The sequence below is a fragment of the Mustela erminea genome, chromosome 7 (genome assembly GCF_009829155.1).
Source record: "Mustela erminea isolate mMusErm1 chromosome 7, mMusErm1.Pri, whole genome shotgun sequence".
NCBI lineage: Eukaryota > Metazoa > Chordata > Mammalia > Carnivora > Mustelidae > Mustela > Mustela erminea.
Genome location: NC_045620.1, coordinates 22,534,624 through 22,555,748, shown reverse-complemented (window position 1 = coordinate 22,555,748; position 21,125 = coordinate 22,534,624). Strand labels below are relative to the sequence as shown.

Sequence of the window (21,125 nt, the reverse complement as noted above, 5' to 3'; positions counted from 1 at the left end):
TAAGTCATTTTCACTGGAGCTCTTTGTAATCTAGATTCTATCTTGGATCCGGGGTACTTGATCATTTGGAACTGTACTGCCAATATGGCAGTCACTAGCTGCATGTGGCTAATACATTTTTTTTAAAGATTTTATTTATTTATTTGACAGAGAGAGATCACAAGTAGGCAGAGAGGCAGGCAGAGAGAGAGGAGGAAGCAGGCTCCCTGCTGAGCAGAGAGCCCGATGTGGGGCTCGATCCCAGGACCCTGAGATCATGACCTGAGCCTAAGGCAGCGGCTTAACCCGCTGAGCCACCCAGGCGCCCCATGCATGTGGCTAATACATTTTAAGCACTTAAAATGAAATTAAAATTTCAGTTTCTCAGTTGTACTAGCCATATTTCCTGTGCCCTGCAGCCACAGGTGGCTAGTTGCTAACATATCAGACAATGCACGGGTGCCTGGGTGGCTCAATCAATTAAGCATCTGACTCTTGGTCTCAGCTCAGGTCTTGATCTCAAGGTGGTGAGTTCAAGCCCTGTGTTGGGTTCCACGCTGGGCCTGGAACCCACTTAAAAAAAGAAAAGGGACGACGCAGGTTTAGGACATTTCCATCATCACAGAAAGTTCTATGAGGCTGCTCTGGTTTGAACCGAAGGGCAGGAATTTACATTTATTCTGGGTGGCACTTGATCTTGTTGGTTCCAGCTCAGCCCCAAGGCCGCTGAGATCTTTTGGAAACTAATTTCGGTTTACAGAGTGTTTGCTGTTCCTTCCAGCTTCATGACAGCAGTAGATCTGATTAGCGTTTCATGCCTTCCTCGGCTTCATCTAAAAGCACTGATAAAGATGCCCAGCGGAGCAGAGAGGGCTGCAGCTGAGCCCTGCACGTGGCACTCGGCACGCCAGCCCCATGTGGCAGTCATGCAGTCGTTCAACAAATGAGGCCCACACAGCAGGTTGTGTGTGGAGCACCGAGTGCACATGGGGAGATAGAGGGCGGCAAGTTCAATAGGGGCCCATTGTGGTGGGTGCTCTGGGAGTTCCAATGCCTTTCTTTGTCTCACTTTGGGGCTGCTTCTGTCTGGTCTCCAGGAGTTAAAAAGGCGGGCTGGGGAGTCAGCTTCCTGGATTTGAATCCTGGCTCTGGCGCCTTAACAAGCTCTGTAATGTCTTTGTGTTTCTCTATAAGTGGGGGCAAGAATAACACCTTTCGCATGGTGTTATTGTGGGATTAAATGAGTTAGTGCAAGGAAGTCTCCTAGAACAGTGCCTGGTATAAGTGCTCCAAACATGCTAGTTATCGTTAGTTCTTCTTATGTTTCCTCCTGGACAATCCCCGCTCAGTCTTGCATTGGGACCTTGATTCCCTCAGTTCCGCTCTTAGTTTGTGGAAGTTCTTCAAAGTGCAAACTAAGCCTCCTCTTCTTGATTTCTTAAGTTCTCAGCTGCTCATTTGGCACTTAGTTTCCTATGCTGGAGGTTAAGGACCATAGTAAAGAACTTGAATAATGGTTGGGCTTTATCTTGGCTCCATGCTGCATGGTAGAGAGACCTAGGACAGGCTTCCCATCTGCAAAAATGGGTATAATCACAGGGCTACATAGGACTACGGTCCGGGCTCAGTGAGACACCTTGTGTGAAAGCGCCTGCCCTAGTAGGTCTTTACCTTTCTTCTGAAGAAAGTAAAACCCCGGAAGTATATGAGGCTTGCTTCGCCCCTGTGGCTCTGCTTTATTTAGTATCTAACAAAGAAGGGCAGACTCATTATTCCTTGTACTTCTAGAGGGCCTGGCCCTGACCCTGACCCAGAAGCCCTCAGTTTCTTCATTTATGGAATGAAGACACCTAATAGGTACCCCCATTTTCTCCTTGCTGCCCTCTCAGGCTTGCTGAACTCGGATTAATTCCTTCTTCCACAAGCCTCAGTCTGTACTCAAAGCAGGACCTGAAGGAGAGCCTGTAGGGGCCGGTGGTTATAACCCTAATTTAGAAAAGCTCTTTGCTCTGGTCGTGCGCCTGTGGAGGGTGGGCGTCGTGGGGTCCCAGAGAAAGGGGCCAGTCCTTGGAAGGCCCCCAGAGGGTCCAGAGGTATTGCCATGGGGAGAGGGCTGGAAGGCGCTGCGGGATCTTCCGCAAGCTCGGGCTGCGGGAACAATGGGAGCGCGGCGAGGAGGCGGGTGGGCGTCGGCCAGGTCCGGGCTGGAGGTAGAGGAGGCAGGCGAGCTGGGCGCCGGGCCGTGGGGTTAGCCCGGGGCACCGGGCCCAGAGCCGAGGCGTCTTAGCCAGGAAAACCCAGGTCGGCACTGGCGGGGACCGGGGAGGAGGCGGGGGCGGGGCACGAGCCCACCGGGCCAGGACAGGGAGGCGAAGAGGTCGGGGTGGGGTCTCTAGTCGGTCGCCCCGCCGCTCGGCTCCGGCCTCGGGGCTCCGCGGCGGCTCAGGTAGGCGCCAGGCGCGGGGCCCACGTGGGGAAGCGGGCGGCGGGCCGCGGGCGCCAGGCGGGCTCGCGGGGCTCAGCCCCCTCCTCCTCTCCCCTCCCCGGGGGCCGGCGCGGCTCCTCCCGACGCGCGGCCCCGGCTCCGGCGGCTCCCGCGGCTCCGGCGGCGGCGGCGCTCCCCCCGGCTGCTCGCGGCTCGGCGCGGCTGCTCGCTAGCTCGCCGGTGGCGGCTGGGGCGGCCGAGATTGCCGCCGCCTCCTCCGGGGCAGCCGGCCGGGGCGGGGCGGAAGGGGGAGCCCGGTGTGGGGGGCGGGCGGGGAGGGGGCTGGGCGCCGTGGGAGGGAGAGAGGGAGCGAGCGAGCGAGCGAGCGGGGCATTTCTGCGCAGCTCGAGTGCGCCTCGGAGCCCGCCCGGGCGGCCGCCGGACGCACGGACAGAGGACCGACAGCGCCCGGAAACCGCGCCGCCGCTGCCAGGTTAGCCGCCCGCGCCGCCCTCCTCCGGGCCCCCGGGGACCCCGCCGCGTCTGCTGTCGTGTGTGTCTGTGTGCGAGGTTATCGCCGAGGACTCCGGGCTCGGACCCCGGTCCTCGAGCACTGACAGGCCGGCGGACCGGCTCCTGGAGGCGGGGGGCGGGGAGGGGGGTGGCTGGACGCTGAGGGGCTGGGGGCGGGCGCCCCAGTCCGGAGCCCTGGGCCTCTGTTGGTGAGTCTCGGTTCTGGCGCCGGTACGTGTAGGGGGATCCACATCTCCGAGTGTTAGGTGTGAGCGCGCGTGTGCCCGTGGGTCTGTGCAAGTGGTTGTGGTTGCTGTGTGTGTGCGCGTGTGCGTGTGCGCTGGGTGTGCATCTGTGTGTGTGTGAGGGGTGTGCGCTGTGGGTCTCCGTGCGTCTGGACTGGGTGGTGTGTGTGTATCTGGGTGAGGGTGTGTGTGTCTGCGTGTGTCTCTTCGTGAATGTGTCTATTAGAGGGTGTGTCCGAATATGTAGCTGAGTGTGTGTACATCTGGATGAGGGTGTGTGCCAGTGCCTTCGCTTGTGGCTGGAGCCTGTGGCGGTGTGTGTGCGCGTGTGCGTGTGTCGCCGTGTGAGCGCCAGTGTGATTCCCCGTGTGTGCGCGTGTGAGGGCGGGTGTGCACCCGCGTAGCCCCCGTGTGCGTGTGCGCGGCTTTGTCTCCGCACTGCCGGGAGGAAGGGGTGGGGGCGGCGGCCGAGGCGCTGTAGTCCCGAGGAGCTGGACACCTGGTCAGGGTGGTGGGTGGCGGCGGTGGCGAGAGTGTCCCCGCCGGGCCGGGCGGAGAGTCTCCGCTGGCAGGTGGGCGGCCACACCCCAGGGGCCAGAAGGAGCAGGGCTGCCGGCGGAGCCCGCGCTACGGGCCAAGCGGGAGTGGAGGGCGTGTCTTGCCTGAAGCCCGAGTGTGTGTGTGTGTGTGTGTGTGGGCACGCGTGTGCATGTGGGTGTGGGGTGGTGGTGGCGGCAACAGCGGTCCCCAGGCTGGTGACCCAGGCGGTTCAGGGATCCATTTCCTGTCGCTGCACAGGGACAGTGGCCCAGAGACCGGCTGGGCTTGGCCAGGTCAGCCTCACTCCCACCCTAACCGTCTCTAGCTTTCAGGGCTAGAGCCGCACCTTAGGTGCCCTGAAAGGAGGGAGGACCACTCTCCTAAAGGGCCAGAGCCCATGCAGGAATACCCCCACCCCTCAGGAGACCCCTACTGTGATGGGAGATCTCTGGGTGTGTGTGTACCCCTGTCCCCATGCACTGCCGCCCTGCCTGTGCGTTCCTAGATTTGCGGTCTGTCTGCATGTGTGTCTCTCTGTGTTTTTCTTGTATGTTTGTATGTTTGGGTGCATAGATATGTTTTTATCAGTGAACAATGAATAATGTATTTTGATGTATATGTGTATGTGTTTTTATAAGTTTTATTTGTTTTTATGTACATATAGCTGTTTGTATATTAGTGAGTCTGTGCATGTGGGTTTGCAAGAGAAGTGGCATTTTGTTGCCAACTAGTATAGGAGAGAAAAATTTTGTCCAGGGCCACTCTAATATAGAAAAACTGGGTGAAAATGTGGTTTGGAAATTGAGCCCTTGGTTTTGTGGGTTTCAGATGCTGGTATTGAAATGTGGGTAGGTTGGGGGTAAACTGGATACGAGGATGGAAAGAAACTGAGACTCTTCTAGGATGAAGGAATTGTTCTGGAAGAAGGACATCCAAGTACAAGAATTCTTCCTCCACTTCCAGTTTTTCCTCCCCATTACTTCACCTCCCCCTCTGCTGCTGGGCTTGCCAGGATAAAGTGCACAGGATTTGGAGTGTAAAGGGAGGGAGCTGGGAATGTAAAAGGAAGGAGGGTGGATGGGTGACAGGATTGGGGGCCAAGAGCAGATTTCTGCAATTCTGAAAATGTTTCTGGCAGCAGAACCTGGGGAAAGCTGAACTTGCTGTCCCCTTCCCTGATTCTCCCTTTCCCAGGAAAGGAGAGACTCTGGCCTGGAGCTCAGGAGCCCTGGAGTCCCCAGGGGTCTCCTTTAGACTTTGGTCAAACCCTTTTGTGTTTATCTGTTTGCTCAGCACATTTGTATTACTTCTTCTTGTGTAGGAGTCTAAACCCCCCAAGCCTCAGTTTCCCCTGGCTGAGCAGCTAAGTAGGCTAGATTCTGAGCCTCCTTTGGAATCCCAGAGCTCATGGTTACCCAGATTTAGGAATCTACCTTTCTAACCCCCAAGGATTCTGGCCATGCCCCTTTGCCCCCATACACTCTGATCTAGAGTGGCATTTCTCCAAGTCTGGTCATCCTACCACCAGCAGCATGGTCCCCTGGGATCTTGTTAGAAATGCAAATATTGGGGGCTCCAGTCAGACCTACTGAATCAATAATAACTCTGGGGGTGGTGCCCAGCAGACTGTGTGTTAACAAACACAGGTGATTCTCTTGCCCTTGAGCTCAAGAGAGATGCCAAAAAGAAACTGGAACCTCCTATAGGTTGAAACACTGGGACCCACTGTCCATGATACTGACATAGCCACGCAGTCCTAGTCTGGGAGTGGGAGTTCTGATTTCAAGTCTCAGGTCTTCCCTGTGATCTTGGACAAATCTCTCCTTCACCGAATAATGTAATAACTCATTGACAGTGTCTGGTCTGGGCCAGATTTTGAGGGGGGGGTTCCCTCCTTTGCTCAGTTCACCACTCCTTACCTTGACCTATAAGACCTACAGGTCTCTGTCCCCTCCTCTGGAAACCAGCTACTCCAGCCTTCTTCCAGATCATCCAGGCACCGCGAGCTCTCTGGCCTCTGGGATTTTGCACATGCTTTTCCTTCTGTCTAGCACACTTGTCCCTTGCTTCTTACCTTGATTAATTCACATTCTTCAGATTTCAGCTCAATAGTGACTTGCTCAAGGGCGCCTTTTCCAGCTCCCTAGAATAAGTCAGTTTTACTTGTTACATGTTCTTAGAGCTCCCTGGAGTCCACAGTGCTTATGGGAATTTGTAGTTATACTTCAACTTGTTAGTTGTTTGTCCGTCTCCCCTCACCGAAGTGTGGATACTATCTGGGCAGGAACTTGCTTATCGTTCTTTCTAGTGCCCCCACACAGTGCCCAGCTTATGAATTGTGTTCTCTAAATTTGTTGAAGTGGATGACTTTATATAATGGAAGATGGTACTAAGTGACACCCAAAGTGTCTTCTCCAGCCCTGACACTGTAATATCAAAGCAGACCTCACACTTTTTAAAAAAAATCTTTTTTTTTAAAGATTTTATTTTATTTATTTGACAGAGAGAGATCACAAGTAGGCAGAGAGGCAGAGAGAGAGAGGAGGAAGCAGGCTCCCTGCTGAGCAGAGAGCCCGATGCGGGACTCGATCCCAGGACCCTGAGATCATGACCTGAGCCGAAGGCAGCGGCTTAACCCACTGAGCCACCCAGGCGCCCTTAAAAAATCTTTTTAAAAATTATTTATTTATTTATTTGAAAGACAGAGATCACAAGTAGGCAGAGAGGCAGGCAGAGGGAGAGGAAGGGAAGCAGGCTCCCTGCTGAGCAGAGAACCCGATGAGGGGCTCGATCCCAGGACCCTGAGATCATGATTTGAGCTGAAGGCAGAGGCTTGAACCCACTGAGCCACCCGGGCGCCCCATGACCTCAGACTTTTTAGAAGTATATTTATCTGTCTTTTTTACTGCTTCATCTCCTGGCCATCGACGCACCCCCATGATGGGTCTGGGCCACTGCCTGGCTCTGCTCTAGGGGAGGCAGGAGAAAGCTCTCTAGGAGATACAGCCTAGCAAGTCATCATCTGGGTCCTCCTGGAATAGGATCCTGCAAGAACGAGAAGAGGAAGAACACTGGATAAGGATTCTAAAGATCTGGGTCTGTGCCTTGTTTGTGGGCGAGTCACTTTTCCTTTTCCTTTTTTTTTTTTTTTTTTTTTCTTGTTTCCTCTTCTGTAAAATGAGGGTATTAGGATGGATGGTGTACCTAATACTGATTACAAGCCCCGGCTCTAGAGTCATCCAGGCTTTGCCCCGTGCTCATTGGGTGGACTTGGGCAAGGGAATTCATCTCTTCAGCTCCTCTCCTGTAAAACAGGATGAATGATAGTAACTGTTCCATAGGATTGTTCTGAAAATGAAATGAGATGACATACATGGAATGCCTCACACATAGTAACCATTTGCTAAGTGTGAGCAATTGTTACTATTATGGCTACTTGGCAATTCAGTTGGCTCATGAATGCCTAGGCCTCCAGAAACGGCAATGAATCCCACAGTGTTCACCGGCTGGGTGTAGGGGCAGACGTGTGCTGTATACAAGGTATCCGAATGAGGGTGTTCAGGGAGGAAGAGGCTTTACAAAGAAAAGAGATGGTGTTTGGGCTGGATTTATCTTCCGGGTAGTTAGGGCAGCATGTGCAAAGGCACCAGGGCTGGTTAGGGGAATTAGGGGAATTCCAAATAGTTCCATGTGGTTGGAGCTGCAGGTGATGAGTGGTGGGGACAGGTGGGGTGATTGGCCAAGAAGTAAGGCGGAAGAGGAAGTCCCGGGCCAGATGAGGGCCGGACTGACGAGGGGGAGTTCTACAGGTGGTGGGGAGCTAGGGAAGAGGATTAAGCTAGCCTGGAAGAATCAGATTTGCATTTCAAAAACACAGCTCTCCAGGTGGTGATAGAGGACGGCCGGGGTAGTGGAGGGGGTTCTGTTGACTTGGAGACTGGGCTCAGAGGGTAGTTAGAGACCTAGAATGAGACGCACAGGTGGTGGACTTGAGGCCAGCTGGGGTCAGGGAGGCAAAGGAGAGATAAGAGTGACCTCTCACAGGCCCTCAGACCCCTTAACCTCCAACGCTGCCTCGTGAGTGGGAATCTGAAAGCAAGAATCCTGGCTCTGTGGCCCGGTGGAGTCACAGTGTATGACTTTGCCAGGGCTGTTTAACGGAGTACTGCGATCCGGGTGGCTTAAAAAAGCAGTCATTTATTCTCTCACAGTTCTGGAGACAGAAGTCAGAAATCAAGGTGTGTCAGCAAGTTTGGTTCCTTCTGAGGGTTCTGTGGAGGAGTCTGTCGTCCTACGCCTCTCTCGTCGCTCCTGCTGGTTGCCCCCAATCCTTGGTGTTCTTTGGTCTGTGGCTGCCTCTGCCTCTGTTGTCACGTGCTTTTCTCCCCTTTCTCCCCGTGTGTCTCTGTGTCATCTCCTCTTCTTGTAAGGACACCAGTCATATCGGATTTAGGACCCACCCGAATCCAGTGTGACCTCATTTTATTTTAACTAATTACATCTGCAGAGACTTTTTCCAAATAAGCTCACATTCTGAGGTTCTAAGTAGACATGAATTTTGGGGGGGGGCACCTTTCAACCCAGTACATTCAGGAAGATGGCAAAGAGTCAAATCTGGAGTCCCACAAGCCCGGGTGCAAATTCAGGCTTTGCTCCAGAGCAGCAGGAGCTCAGAAGAAGCGAGTTATTTGTTCTCAGCCTCAGTTGCCTCTCCTGTGAAATGGGGACAGTAGCCCCTGCAGTGGCGGGCTACGGTGGTCACGCGTGGTCTGGATGGCAGGTGTGAGGAAGCCCGCTGGTGGCACCCAGTCGGCAGCCCAGAATGAACACTTCCTCTCCAGCGCCCCCTGCGCAGCACTTTGCAGCAGGGATGCATCCCTCAGCTCTTGGTTTACTTCCTCACCTGCCCCATGTGAATAAGCATCACCGGCTTGACCTGCTTCACCAGGCTGTGAGTCTCAGGGCATAAGGAGAAAGCTCTTTGTAAGTTGCTTCAGAGTTTGTTGCTGGGCTTCTCACTGATAATCGTCATCAGCATAATAAGCCTTGGCCATTGCCACGTGCATTGCATTCCCAGCACGCCTGGCCCAGCCCACTCCTCTCCAGAGGCAAGTCCTCTGTCTCCACCGCCCCCCGCCCCCCCCCCCGCCCCTCATGTGCTCACAGGGATCCCCCGAAGCACAGCTGCTGTCCATGAGGAGGACCTTAGCAATAGTCCAAACTCTTCCTTGCCCTCATTAGCCAGAGAAGGGGAATGTGCTCTGAGAGAAAGTGACACCCCGAAGGTCACACAGCTGGTCACACCTTGCCTGTGGCTCTTGTTTGTGGTCTGAACGGCACTAGCCCCCCCGCCCCCATCCCAGTTGCAAAGTTGGCCCCAGGCGCAGGATTGTGGGGCAGGTGGAGGCCTGGAAAGGGCCATGTGCCAGGCTCAGAGGGGTGCCCGCGGGAAAAGTCTTGCTGAGTCAGGGTCAGAGGGAGCTCGCTGAGGCCCGAGTGAGCAGGCAGTGCCTCTGTGGGCTGAATGGACAGGTTCTTTGTCCTCGGCCTGGCTCGGGCCATCTCTGCTTGCTCCAGCAGGGCGGAGGCCACCGCAGGCGGGCAGCTGCAACGTGGGGAGCCAGAGCCTGGAGGTAACCCAAGGCTTCAATGTCCCCATTGACAGCCAGGGCCGTGCTTCTCTGCAGGCCGTGTCCCTCTAAGCCTTGTCCTGGCAGGCATAGGGAAGGCTCTGGAAAGGAGAGAAGGCTTATCCTGTCTTGACAATTGCCCTGAAGTCATCTTCTTTTTCCCCAAACTGGGGGAGCCGGGCCCCTCTTCACCCCTTGATTTTCCTTACCCTCCTCCCTTCTCTTATTTTCTCTCACTCCCCTGTCCTGCCTCCCCCTCCCCCTCTCCTCATCTTCTCTCCAGATTAGAGGTCTAAAGATAAAGCCTCCAGACCCAGTGCAAGGGGCATGGTTCTGGGGTTGCTTGGGGCCACTTATGCATTAGGAAGCCTGGAGTCTTCCTCTTCAGAGGCTCACTCCGGTGACTGATAAACAACCACTTACGTTATTGGCTTACCATGTGCCAGGCCCCGTGCTAAGCGCGTTACACGCCTTATGTCTGTTAATCCTTGCAACTACCCAGTGAGGCAGAGATTAGATCCCCATTTTATTAAAGGAGGTTAAATAACTTGCCCAAGGCCTACCCAGCCCTCCACCAGCAAGTGGCGCAGCTGGGGTTTAAATCTAGATCTATCCAAAGCCCATGGGTACTCCTGAATCATTCCCATACTGCCCTGGATGGGACAGTCAAGAGTGTTCACAGAGGATGTGCACCTGCTCAAATTCAGAGAACAAATTCTTAGCTCAGAGAGCAGGGTCTCCAGTCCAGGTCTCCTGCCTCCCAGCCTGCATGGTCATTTCACTCAGGGACTGGCCTTCCTACAGTGTCAGCCCTGGGGCTGGTCTGGCCTCTGAGCCCATCTGGTTCTAGGCGGTGCCCACCTGTGGGACAGACCTGCATCAGGGGCAGGGGACAGGGCAGGTCTGTAGGTGCTTGGCTTTTTTCCCAGTGATACTGTTTGGTCCTTGGTCACCTTAGTTTTTCATTGATTATCATGAGTCTTCTAGGTAAAGAAACTTATTATCTGCAAAGAATGATAGCTTTGTCTCCTTGAAAGGATGCCTGGGGGCTTGGAGATCCTCTATCAGGCTCTGTGATGTGGAGGGGAGGGAAGCAGAGGCTGGAGCTAGGAAGCTCAGATTTGGAGAACATTCATGCTAGAAAGGAAAAGGAAGGAAGCCAGAGCTGGCTAAGAGCCAGAGCAAGACAGTCTGGAGAGAGGAAAGGAGCCTCCAGGCTGGGGCTGATAGGGAACCTCTTGGCCCAAGTTCAGCCCTTGGAGCCCAGACTCTCTTGTAGGAAGGGCTGCTTGATCTCAGGATGTCACTTCCAAACCTGGGTAGCTGCAGTCAGCTTGCTGGACCTCTACCCACCCCCATCATGACCATGACCGAGACCATGGTCAGCTTGAGCAGGTGGCTCAACCAGAAGGAACTTTGATTAATGAACAGTGGCTTTAAGCCTTGGAGCCACCAAGCTCTCTCATAGGTGAGGAAGCAGAAGTTCAATATGTGAAACAGCTAAAAGGAGAGTAGCTCAGCTTCCGAGGGTTCTCTAAGGCAGGGCTTCTCAAAATGTGCTCCCCCAGAAGTAGCAAAATAGAGCTTGCTTAAAAAAAAAAAAAAAAAAAGCCGTCTTCCAATATTCACCCAGAGATTCAAACTCAGCTGCTTCCTGGGAGGGTGGGATCCGTGGTGGGGCCTTGGAATCAGCCTGTTTTAACAGCTTCCTTGTCAAGGTGACTGTGACACCAAGGGTTCTCAGATTGCCCTTGGAGAATGTTTGTCTCAAGTGTTCATGAACTTCTGAAGCAGTATGCACAGTTGTGAGAGTGTGCCTTGATCTTGGGAAAGGCTCCAGAGACACCATTGGTGTCCTTGAGTCATGAGCCGTCTTTAGGGTTGTTTTATAGAGTGGGAGCCTAATGACTGGAAAAGGGTCACTGGGGAGTTCATGGCAGAGTCAGGAGGTGCAGGCAAATCTCTCCTACCGCTCAGCACATTGCTGGTTTTAAGTGAAGATGCTTAGAGACTGTGGGCCACTTCCTTCCCATGTGTGGACCTCAGTTTTCCCTGCTGTACAATGGGGGGCTGGGCAGGATAGCTGCCTTACAGCTGTGATTTGTAGTTCTAGAAGCCAGGTTTCCTGTTGCCTAGTTCTCATTCATCTTTCCTCAGGTTAAACCAAAGGGCTAAGGATAACAAGTCTGTTGAGGGTTTGGAGGATTAACGAGATCTGAGCACTGTAAAGAATAAATGCTCAATATACGATTATAACTCATTATTTTTCAGTTAATGGTGATTATCATTGTTTCAGCAGACACCTGTTATGGTTGGAGCACCGCGCTGCAGGGAGAGAGTGAGGGACAGAAAAATCATGGCAAGAGTCTCTTGGTCTCCAGAGTTCTAAGGTCAAGTAGGGGCAGTAAGACTCTCCTACAAGGAGTAGCATCTGACAGAAACAAGGCAGAGCGAGTGGAGGAGGGAGAGATCAGCGCAGACTCTGTCACCTGTGTAGATGGGTGTTCCCTGTGGAGGTAAAGGAGGGGAGGTCCAGGCTGGAGGTGGGAAGGCATACTTGAAGTTGCCAGAAGGACCCAGGGGAGAGCAGAGTGGACGCAGATGCAGCTCTGGAACCTCCACGCAGAAGGGGCTTGGGGTTAGCAACCCCCTCCCCCCGCCCCGATGTAGGGGCTGCATCAAGCTCTGTTTTGCCAAGAAGAATTTGGGGGCTTGATGGCTCATGCTGCCACTACTGAGAGCCAGAGAGAAGACTGGACGGGTAGGGTTTTATGGTGGAGGTATTGGGGACCAGAGAGTGGGGATGGGGTGGGGCCTTTGTCCGTCTATCTGGGCTTGAGCTGAGAATGGTCCAGGGTGGGCTGTAGTCCCAGGCCTCTGAAGGCCCCGTTTGGAATCTGTCCCATAACAACAGGGCTGCCCAAGGTCAAGATATGCATTCTGGTGTGTCTGAAGGTAAAGGGCAAATTGATCCCAAAAATGTCAGTATCTCTAAACATCAGATCTGGCCAGCAGGAGAAGCAATCTCTTAATCCACCCCCTTTGTCCCCACATTACACAGAGGGGAAGCAGAGGCCCAGAAGAGGGAGCCCCCACCGGAGAACGCCAGCTGAACTGGCCACAGTGAGGTCAGCGTCAGCCCCAGGTGGGCTGTAGACCTTGGGCCTGCATTGGGGTGGGGGAGAGAGGGGGAGGAGGGGGCCAAGGAACCTGAGGAGGGGTGTGAATGACAAGCAAATGTCATATTGGTAACAAGCTGTTGCCAGGATGTGTGTGTGATCCCCGGTGAGTGGGACGTGAGTGGGCCGGAGCCGTCATTATTCTGGGCTTTCCTTCCCGGAAAGGAAAAAGGACCACATAGGTGGGAGTCAGGGGAATATTGGGGGATGGCGGAATTTAGGGGGTGGCCTAAGAAGAGGAGGCTGTTGCCAAGTAACAGGAGACACGATGGTAATACGGTGCCCAGAGCATCACAGCCTCTGTGGGCCTGGCCCTGGACAGCCCTGCATGCATGTGTCACCCTAAGTTTATGGGGGAAAGGGTGAGCGCCCCAAAGGTCCCAGCTAAGAAGAGCAGAGTCAGGGCTAGGGGACCTTCCTTCAAAGCTGCGCCCCTGGCATGCCCTGGGTGGCTGTGGCCCCAGTCCTCAGTCCAGTTCGGTCTCAGGGAGGGCCTGGAGTCAAAGGGGTCAGGGAGGTGCCCGCCCAGGGCAAGCCACCTTGTGTCCCCTGGACTTCATCAGTCTGCCCATCTAGCTGGCCTGTTTTAGTCTAGTTCACCCTGCCCTCTTGTTTGTTAACTAAAAATATTTATCGAGCACCTACTATGTGCCAGGTCCAGCTCCTGACCTTATGGAACTTAGGCCTTAGCGTGAAGGCTGTCCACATTGGTGAGGACGGGAGGGGAAGGAGGAAGTGAGGGGGTTCACTTATCACCCCTTTCTCCCTTCACACCTGCCCCTCCCTCTTCTCCTGTCTTCCAAGTCTCCCGACCCCCAGATGGGAGTTTTTGCTGGGTCTGCCTCCTGCTGACATGGAAAAGAATCAAAGTTAATTGTTAAACATAATAGCTGGTGAGAGTTTCACCCTGTGGGGCCGTTGGAGGAGGGTGTCCGAGTACGAGCTGGACTCCCTAGGAGAGGGGTGGAGCTGACTTGGGTTTCCTGGCCTCTCCCTGCCACCTTTTCCCTGCTCTGGAATCTGCCTCTGGGGCCTGTTCCTCCCCTCCTTCCAGGGGGCACGCTGCCTCTTGGACCCTTTCCCTGGACTCCAGCTGAGGTGTCCCTGGGAGGTGAGCAATGGCTCTGGCCCTGATCCAAGCACTTCTGAGTGAGTGCTCCTGGGGGAGGTGCAGGACAGGGCATGGCTCCTGGCCCCAGGGACCCACCCAGAGGGCAAGCAGCCAGTGGACCTTGCTGGGTTTGCCTCCTGCCTTGTGTGTATGGTGGGGGGGGTAATGGGGATGGTGTCCCAAGTGGCCCAAGCTCTGTCCTTGGGACCACTGCCTAATGCATCCCTGCCATGCCTGTCTCCTGTCTTCCTTCCCTTTCATCCTCTTCACTGGGTGTCCTGTTCTGGGTTATTCTCTGGTGCTAGACTAGGGAAGGAAAGGTTCGTGAGAATAGTGGCAAAGGCTTATTTCTTTCTCTAGAAGACTGAGGCCCAGACCTGGCCCCTGTCAAACTTTAGGGACAGAGCCCAGGCTTCCAAGTCAGACAGGCCTGGGGTCAAAGCTGGGTGACCTTGGCAGGTGGTCCACCTCTTGGAGCCACACTCGTACTCTGAACAGTGGCGTGTCCAATGCCTTTGTCACCATGGCTGTGAACACAGCAGGAGCCAGAGGTAGATGTTAATATGAGGCTCAGTAGGGATTCCCAGAATGAGAAGATGCCATTCTCTCCAGACTCATCTGTACTTTGGGAGGCCTAGCTCTGACTGTGGGCCATGGTGGTCACCACCTCTGCCCTCTGGGACTTGACTGTCTACAGGTTCAGTAGGTACAGCAGCCGCTATCGAGCACTTGGAATATGGCTAGTGCTCTGGGGAACTGAATTTTTAATCTTATTTGACTTGAATTAATTTAAAATTTAAAAAGGATACTCCAGGGTGCCTGGGTGGCTCAGTGGGTTAAGCCGCTGCCTTTGGCTCAGGTCATGATCTCAGGGTCCTGGGATCGAGGCCCGCATCGGGCTCTCTGCTCAGCAGGGAGCCTGCTTCCCTCTTTCTCTCTCTGCCTGCCTCTCCATCTACTTGTGATTTCTCTCTGTCAAATAAATAAATAAAATCTTAAAAAAAAAATAAAAATAAAAAAATAAAAAGGATACTCCATTCGGTTATCAAAAAACTTCTACACAGATGATTAGATTTGTGACCATACTTTCAGTCGTAAGGGCTAAGGGGATCTAACTATCTGAAAATTTAGCATCAGAATTGAGAGGTGCTCTAAATGTGAGGTACATGACAGATCTGGAACACCTAGTATGACAAAAAAAGTATGTAAAATATGTTAATATTTTGTATATTGGTTACACATTGAAATGGATGTATTGGGCTAAATAAATATACTTTTAAAATTAATTTTAGGAGTGTCTGGGTGGCTCAGTTAGTTGGACATCAGTCTCTTGATTTCGGCTCAGGTCGTGATCTCAGGGTCCTGAGCCTGAGCCCTGCTATGGATTCCGGGCTCAGTTCGGAGTCTCTTTGTCCTTCTCCCTCCCCCTCTGCTCCCCTACCCTCCCCCCCGCCCCCCACCGCCGCACCTTGTGTTTGCCTGTGCTGGGATGCTCTCTCAAATAAATAAAATACATATAATCTTTTAAAAAAATCAATTTCATCCATTCCTTTGTACTTTTTAAAATGCAGCTTCTGGAGCGCCTGGGTGGCTCAGTGGGTTAAAGCCTCTGCCTTGGGCTCAGGTCATGATCTCAGGGTCCTGGGATGGAGCCCCGCATTGGGCTCTCTGCTCAGCAGGGAACCTGCTTCCCCCTCTCTTGCTGCCTGCCTCTCAGCCTACTTGTGATCTCTCTCCGTCCAATAAATAAATAAAATCTTAAAAAAAAATAAAGAGCTACTGAATATAAATAAAATGCAGCTACTGAAAATTTTATTCTTTTTTTTTTTTTGAGAGGGAAGGAGAGAGAGGGAGAGGGAGGGGAAAAAGGCGAGGGAGAGAGAAAGAGAATCTCACTCAGGCCCACCCTCTGCACAGAGCCAACTGTGGGGCTTGACCCCACAAACCTGAGATCATAACCTGAGCCGCAATCAAGAGTCAGATGCTTAACTGACTGAGCCACCCAGGTGTCCCACTATTGAAAATTTTAAATGACGTCTATGGCTTGCATTATGTTTCTATTGGACAGTGCTGTTCTAGCCCGAGAGTGGAGTTGACATATTTGAATAATAATAATACAAGACTATAAAGACTAGTTATTTGGGGCGGCTGTGCGTGGGAGTTGGAGATCAGATATTCCTCACCCTCCCCTTCCCCCACGGCCTAGATCTGGGCCCTGCCCTGTGGTGGAATGTTAGTGGGGATAACCCCACAGCCTCAAGGATAAGATTAAGACTTCCAAGGTCAAATGAAAAGCCTGCATCTGGGTGGCCACACCCCTTACTTGCTCTGTGTGTGACCTTGGACAAGTCACTTCACTTCACATAAATTTAGTCTGTCCTCTGTCAATTTAGATTCCCAGTGGGATTTCTGTCTTTGATTGAGGGGATCATGTGAGAGAGACTCCAAGTGCAGGATTTAGCCCAGTGCCTGGCACGGGGAAGTCGTCAGACAGTGGTAGTGGTGATGGTCACAACTACTACTCTTTGTGGGGGTTGTTGCTACTGCCCGTGCGTCCACCGGCTTGAATTCTCTCATTCCGTTTGTCTGAAAGGGACATGGGCCAGAGGGAAAGGGAAGGTTAAAAGAGCTTGACTGGGATGCGGGATGAGGGCTGGAGTGAGGGTTGCTTCGTTGGTTGCCTCAGGGGATTTCTTGCCTTTGAGGTAGCTCCTTGGATCTTCCCATTCTGAAAGTGATCAGGCAAAGATATGTACAGATGAGGATGCCAAAGGCCTGTTGAGGGGAAGTGACCTGGCTATATGGCCAGAGCCAAATGCAGGACTTCCCAACCCTGTTGTAATATTGGAGCCAGCGTTAGGAAGCTGCCTTTTGGGGTTGTAGGAGCAGGGACAGATCAGGAGTCTAGAGCTTAGGAGGAATGGTTATTATTAGACACTTCTAAGTGGGGATCTCAACACCATTCAGATTAACCATCTCATTCTTGAGTTGAAGAAACAGAGAACACCGTGTGTGTGTGTGTGTGACCTGCCTAGCGAGATGGTGGCCAGGCTGGGTCCAATTCTGTTTGCTTCCATCCAGCCTTCAGCCCAGCCCTTGCAGGACGAAGGCCCTGCTTGTCAGCCCCCTTCTCTCCTGCCTAATCCCTAGAGAGAGCTTCTGAGAAAGAGGCTTTTGTTTCACCAGCTCCTTCTGGTTTCCTCTCAAGGTAGCTTCGCTGCTCCCCCTCTCCATCTGCCCAGATTTTCATTTGTCCCTGTTCCAGGTTTATAGGGCCCTGAAATGTGAAGCTTCTCTGTACACATCTATTTTCAAGATATCCGTGGGGAAGACCATGAGCTTTTTCATCAAGGAGGCCTAAGCTCTAATCCCTCTTCTCCCATTAATTCTCTCTGTGGCCTTGGTCGAGTCACTTGTAATATCTTAGTCTCAACTTCCTCATCTGAGAAGCAGGAACCAAAATGACACACGCCTGACCCAGTGGTTCTGAATGCGAGCTCTGGGCCTCACCCCTGCCCTGACAGGTTTGCGGTAGGGGTCCTCAGTGAGTCATTTTGCTTTCTGGGTCTCACTTTCCACCTGTGTTAGGTGGAGGCTGCTACTCTGTGGTCATTGTGATAAGGCACCTGCTGAGCTTTCCACGTACCATCTCACTGAATCCTCCTGTCAGTCCTGGGAGCCGACACTGTCACTCTGATATTGCCTCATGAGGAAACCAAGCCTAAGAGCAGTGAAGTGACTTGCCCCAGGCCTCAGAATGAGAGAGAGAGAGAGATAGAGATATGGAGCCGGAATTCAAACCAGGTCTGTGTGACTGCAGAACCCAAACTTCTACCCGCTGTCCTGCAGGTCTCCCTAGGTGTGCTTGTGACCGGGCTCTGGAAAAACAGTGGCTGGGGAAGCAGGGTGTCAGCTGCTGGGTGACCGATGTCGCCGCTGGAGTGACCATGTCCTGAAGCCCGTGCTGGCCTCCGGAGCTGGGGCAGAGAGCAGGCCGTGGGGCTTGCGCCCTTGGCCCAAGTGACTTTCCTCTTTATCTGCTTCTTGTGATCTGTGTGACAACGAGCCATCTTGTCCTCGCTGGAGATTTACTGTTCTGAGCCCAGGGGACCTGAGGTTTCTCCCTCCAATGCTCCTGCCCCGTTGTGTACGAGGCTGGATGTGCACCTAAGCCTGAAAACATCTGTGAGTGAATTAGAACAGCATGTTCATGCTAAAAAGAACGTAGGGACCACTGAGTCCAGCCATATTTATTTTATAGATGGGGAAACTGAGGCAAGGAGAGGCCAGGTTGAGAGACCAAAGGGTATGTTCTTTTTTGGGTGCTGGAGTGACTGACATGGAAGGAGGTGCCCGAGGGGTAGGGGGGCCTCTGCTCTCCCTCCTCCCCCCACATCTAGTCCCCCACCAAATTCTTTAGGTACCACCTCTTAAGGATCTCTTGAATGTATCCACTTCTTTCTAGCTCTACTGTAACCACCCCAGTCTGGGCCCCAGGAACCCCAGATATGTGCACGGCAAGCTACCCTTGCCCGTTTCCAGTCTGTTCTCTACCCTGTGAATCAATGATTTCCCACTGCTGTTTGAATTAAGCCTGAACTCCTTACCCTGGCCTCCCAGGCCCTCCCTGGTCCCCGCTGGCGGCCTCAGCTTCGGAAGTGTTACTTTCCCTTTTGCTCTGCTGCGGAGCCACACAGCCCTTTCTGTTTAACAGGTTCAGCAACTTCCCTAAGGTTTCTCAGACAGCTAAATGCCAGCCTCTCGGTTTCCAGCTCCTTGCTGGGTCCATGGACTCCGGCTGGTTTCGGAGGAACTAACGCTGTTTCCTTCTTGCAGGTGCCTGACAGACGTGCTTTTCCCCGGGGAGCTGGTGTGGACTGAGGAGGGGTGAGTGTTACAGAGGCACAGCCCAAGTCTCCTTCTTGTGCTCGGGGTGGACAGATGGGTCTTCCAGGCCTTCAAGCTCTCTTATTTGGAGATGTTTTACTGCTGGGAGGCCTGAAGGTTTGTCTAGGCCACAGATTTCCGGTGGGTTTAAAAAGCAGAGCTGTGCTGAGGGTCCTCTCTGGTTTTGGCTTATTTCAAGGGAGGGGCTAAAATGCACGTTCACTGAGCACCTCTGCGTTGGACCATGAGCTCTGCCTGTATCACTTGTCTGTGCCACCGTGGCTACTGATGGACAGCCTTGGACCTGGAAGTTGGATCCACTGGCCCTGCAGCCCTGGTTTTCTTCTGCTTAACCACTCCTAGGTGCACCTTAGAGTCGGGAGAGGGTGTTTTCATTCTGGTTCTGCCACTGACTCCTAAGTGACCGTGGGCGGCTACATTCCTTTGTGTTGGCCTCAGGACCCTCTGTACACTGTCAGGGTGGGGAGTGGGGGAAGGCGGGGTGAGAGTAAATGAGTTGTTTTCTTCCCACTGTCCAGCAGGAAATCCCCTTTTCAAAGGAACCCCTAAGAACCTCCGGGTACAAAATGGCCAGAGGCGTGGGAGCATAGTTGAAGCTGGGGCAGGTGTGGGGACGCTAACTGGCGAATTCCTCAGCCCCCAGCAGCCTCCAGATAATGACAGGGAACCCTCCCTTGGCTCTGCGCAAGATGATTCGCAAACCACTGACACGGGGTGTGTCAAAACCCTTTTCCAGCTCAGGGGTTCTGTGGCTTTGGCGGGGTGAGGGCAGAGAGCGAGCCAGGCCAATGAAGTTACACTGATTGGGAAATCATGAAGTAATATGCAAAGGTTATTAGTAAGGCACGACTGTCAGGGGTCTGTGAGGTTACTGTTCCAGAACTCTCTGGGTTTTGTTTTTTTATTAGATCAGAGGCACCTCTGTACTCCGAGGGGACCGCTCGCTCGTTGTGTGTGTGTGTCTGTGTGCGTGTGTGTGTGTGTGTGTGTGTGTGTGTGTGTTAGGGAGCAGGGGCTGTGGGGAGGAGGTGGGACTGAGCCAGCTCAGGCAGGTAGAGTAAATAATGCCAAGCATGTTGGTGAGGGTAAAGGGTGCCTTTAACTCTGGTTAAAAGGAGGGATTTGGCTCTTTCCTGCCAGCACATGGGCCCCACGGAGATCTCTGGGCAGGAAGCGCTGGGAACAAGGAATCCTCTGTCCATAGTCCCAGCACAGCCAGGATAGCAGTGGATTAGGAGTTCCCAGGAGGGGGCCCCGCTGGTCTTTCCCTGACTTTTGGGCAAATGGGTAGGGAGAGGGAGAACTAAGTGCATGTGTGCCTGGGGTGCAGGGGGCGGGGTGGGCGTGGTAAAGGGAGGTGGAGGTTGGCTCATTCACTATTCTACAAGTTCCTCAAGCTTCTGGAAGCCCGCCGAGGAGCCAGGCTCAGAAGCAGGCGGCTCTGTAGGGGTAGCAAGAAAGATGAGACTCTAGGTATTAACCACCATCAGTTTACTGGAGGAGATAGGAAAGGCCACATGTGATAGATTTACACAGGGAACCTGAAGCACTGGAAATCGTGTGGCCTGCAAGTCGGGAACTGGGCCTCAGTGTTCTCTTCTGTACATTGGGGGTGGACATATCAGTATGGCTACTTATTAATGCTCTCCTGAAAAGCATTTAGATCAGGGTATTTCAGATCTCTTAGGGCAGCAGAATCCCAGTACGTACCTTCTGTAGCAAAACTGCTGTGGTCGAACTGGCAGCAATTTATCAAGAATCTTGCTACACCACCCCCCTCACTCCCTCTCCCCACCCGGCGCTGCCCACTGCCCTTTGTTCCACAGGTGTTTGGGGAGGCACAGATTCCCAGGATTCTGGGAAGCAATGTCTGAAGACCTCTGGGTCAGGGTGATTCTGGAGAACATGCTTTGTAGACTGTCCCTCGCAGCCCTGATGGTAGAGATTGTGCCAGAATGTACAGGAGTCTATTAGTTCTGATACGGACTTCTGCCTTGCCCTGCCCTGCCCTGCCTGTGGCCGGCATACACCTTTTCTAGGTTAGGGCCTGTATAATTGGGCATGGGTTTTTCCTTTTTTTTTTTTTTTTTTTAAGATTTTTTATTTATTTACTTGGCAGAGAGAGAGCACAAGTAGGTAGATAGGCAGGCAGAGGGAGAGGGAGAAGCAGCTCTCCGCTGAGCAGAGAGCCCGATGCGGAGCTCGATCCCAGGACCCTGGGATCATGACCTGAGCTGAAGGAAGCCTCTTAACTGACTGAGCCACCCAGGCACCCTGGGCATGGGTTTTTCATAAATAAAGTGACAAACACTCAAATTAAAGCGGCTTAAACCAAAAAGGGACTTCACGGATCCAGGGCGGTCCCTGGAACTGAAGGGTGAGGAGTTGCATGGACTCCCCAGCCCCCTCCCACCCCTGCTATCTCTCCTCTCTGCTCTTACTGGGAGCTCTCTGTCTGCTGCCCCAGCTTAGCCACCCAGACGGAAAAAAGGAACGATTTTTCTTCTAGGATCTACGTATCAATCCAAGGGAAGGGCTCTGACTGGGATAGTCCGTGTCGCTGGAGAAGAGGGATATTCTGAGTGGCCAGGCCTG

General features: G+C 53.1%; 1 protein-coding gene across 2 annotated transcripts in view; it reads left to right on the top strand.

Annotated features, from left to right (window-relative positions):
* Positions 1-2,169: 2,169 nt before the first annotated feature.
* EPB41L1 (erythrocyte membrane protein band 4.1 like 1) overlaps positions 2,170-21,125 on the top strand; it is a 122,032-nt gene continuing 103,076 nt past the window's right edge. Inside the window, exons 1-2 of one of the 2 annotated variants that reach the window (XM_032350786.1) lie at positions 2,170-2,280; positions 18,459-18,509. The gene's annotated coding sequence lies outside the window, so the exon portion shown is untranslated. Of the gene's footprint in view, positions 2,281-2,598; positions 2,898-18,458; positions 18,510-21,125 lie in introns of those variants that run through there. The other variant, XM_032350784.1, reaches the window with a different exon arrangement.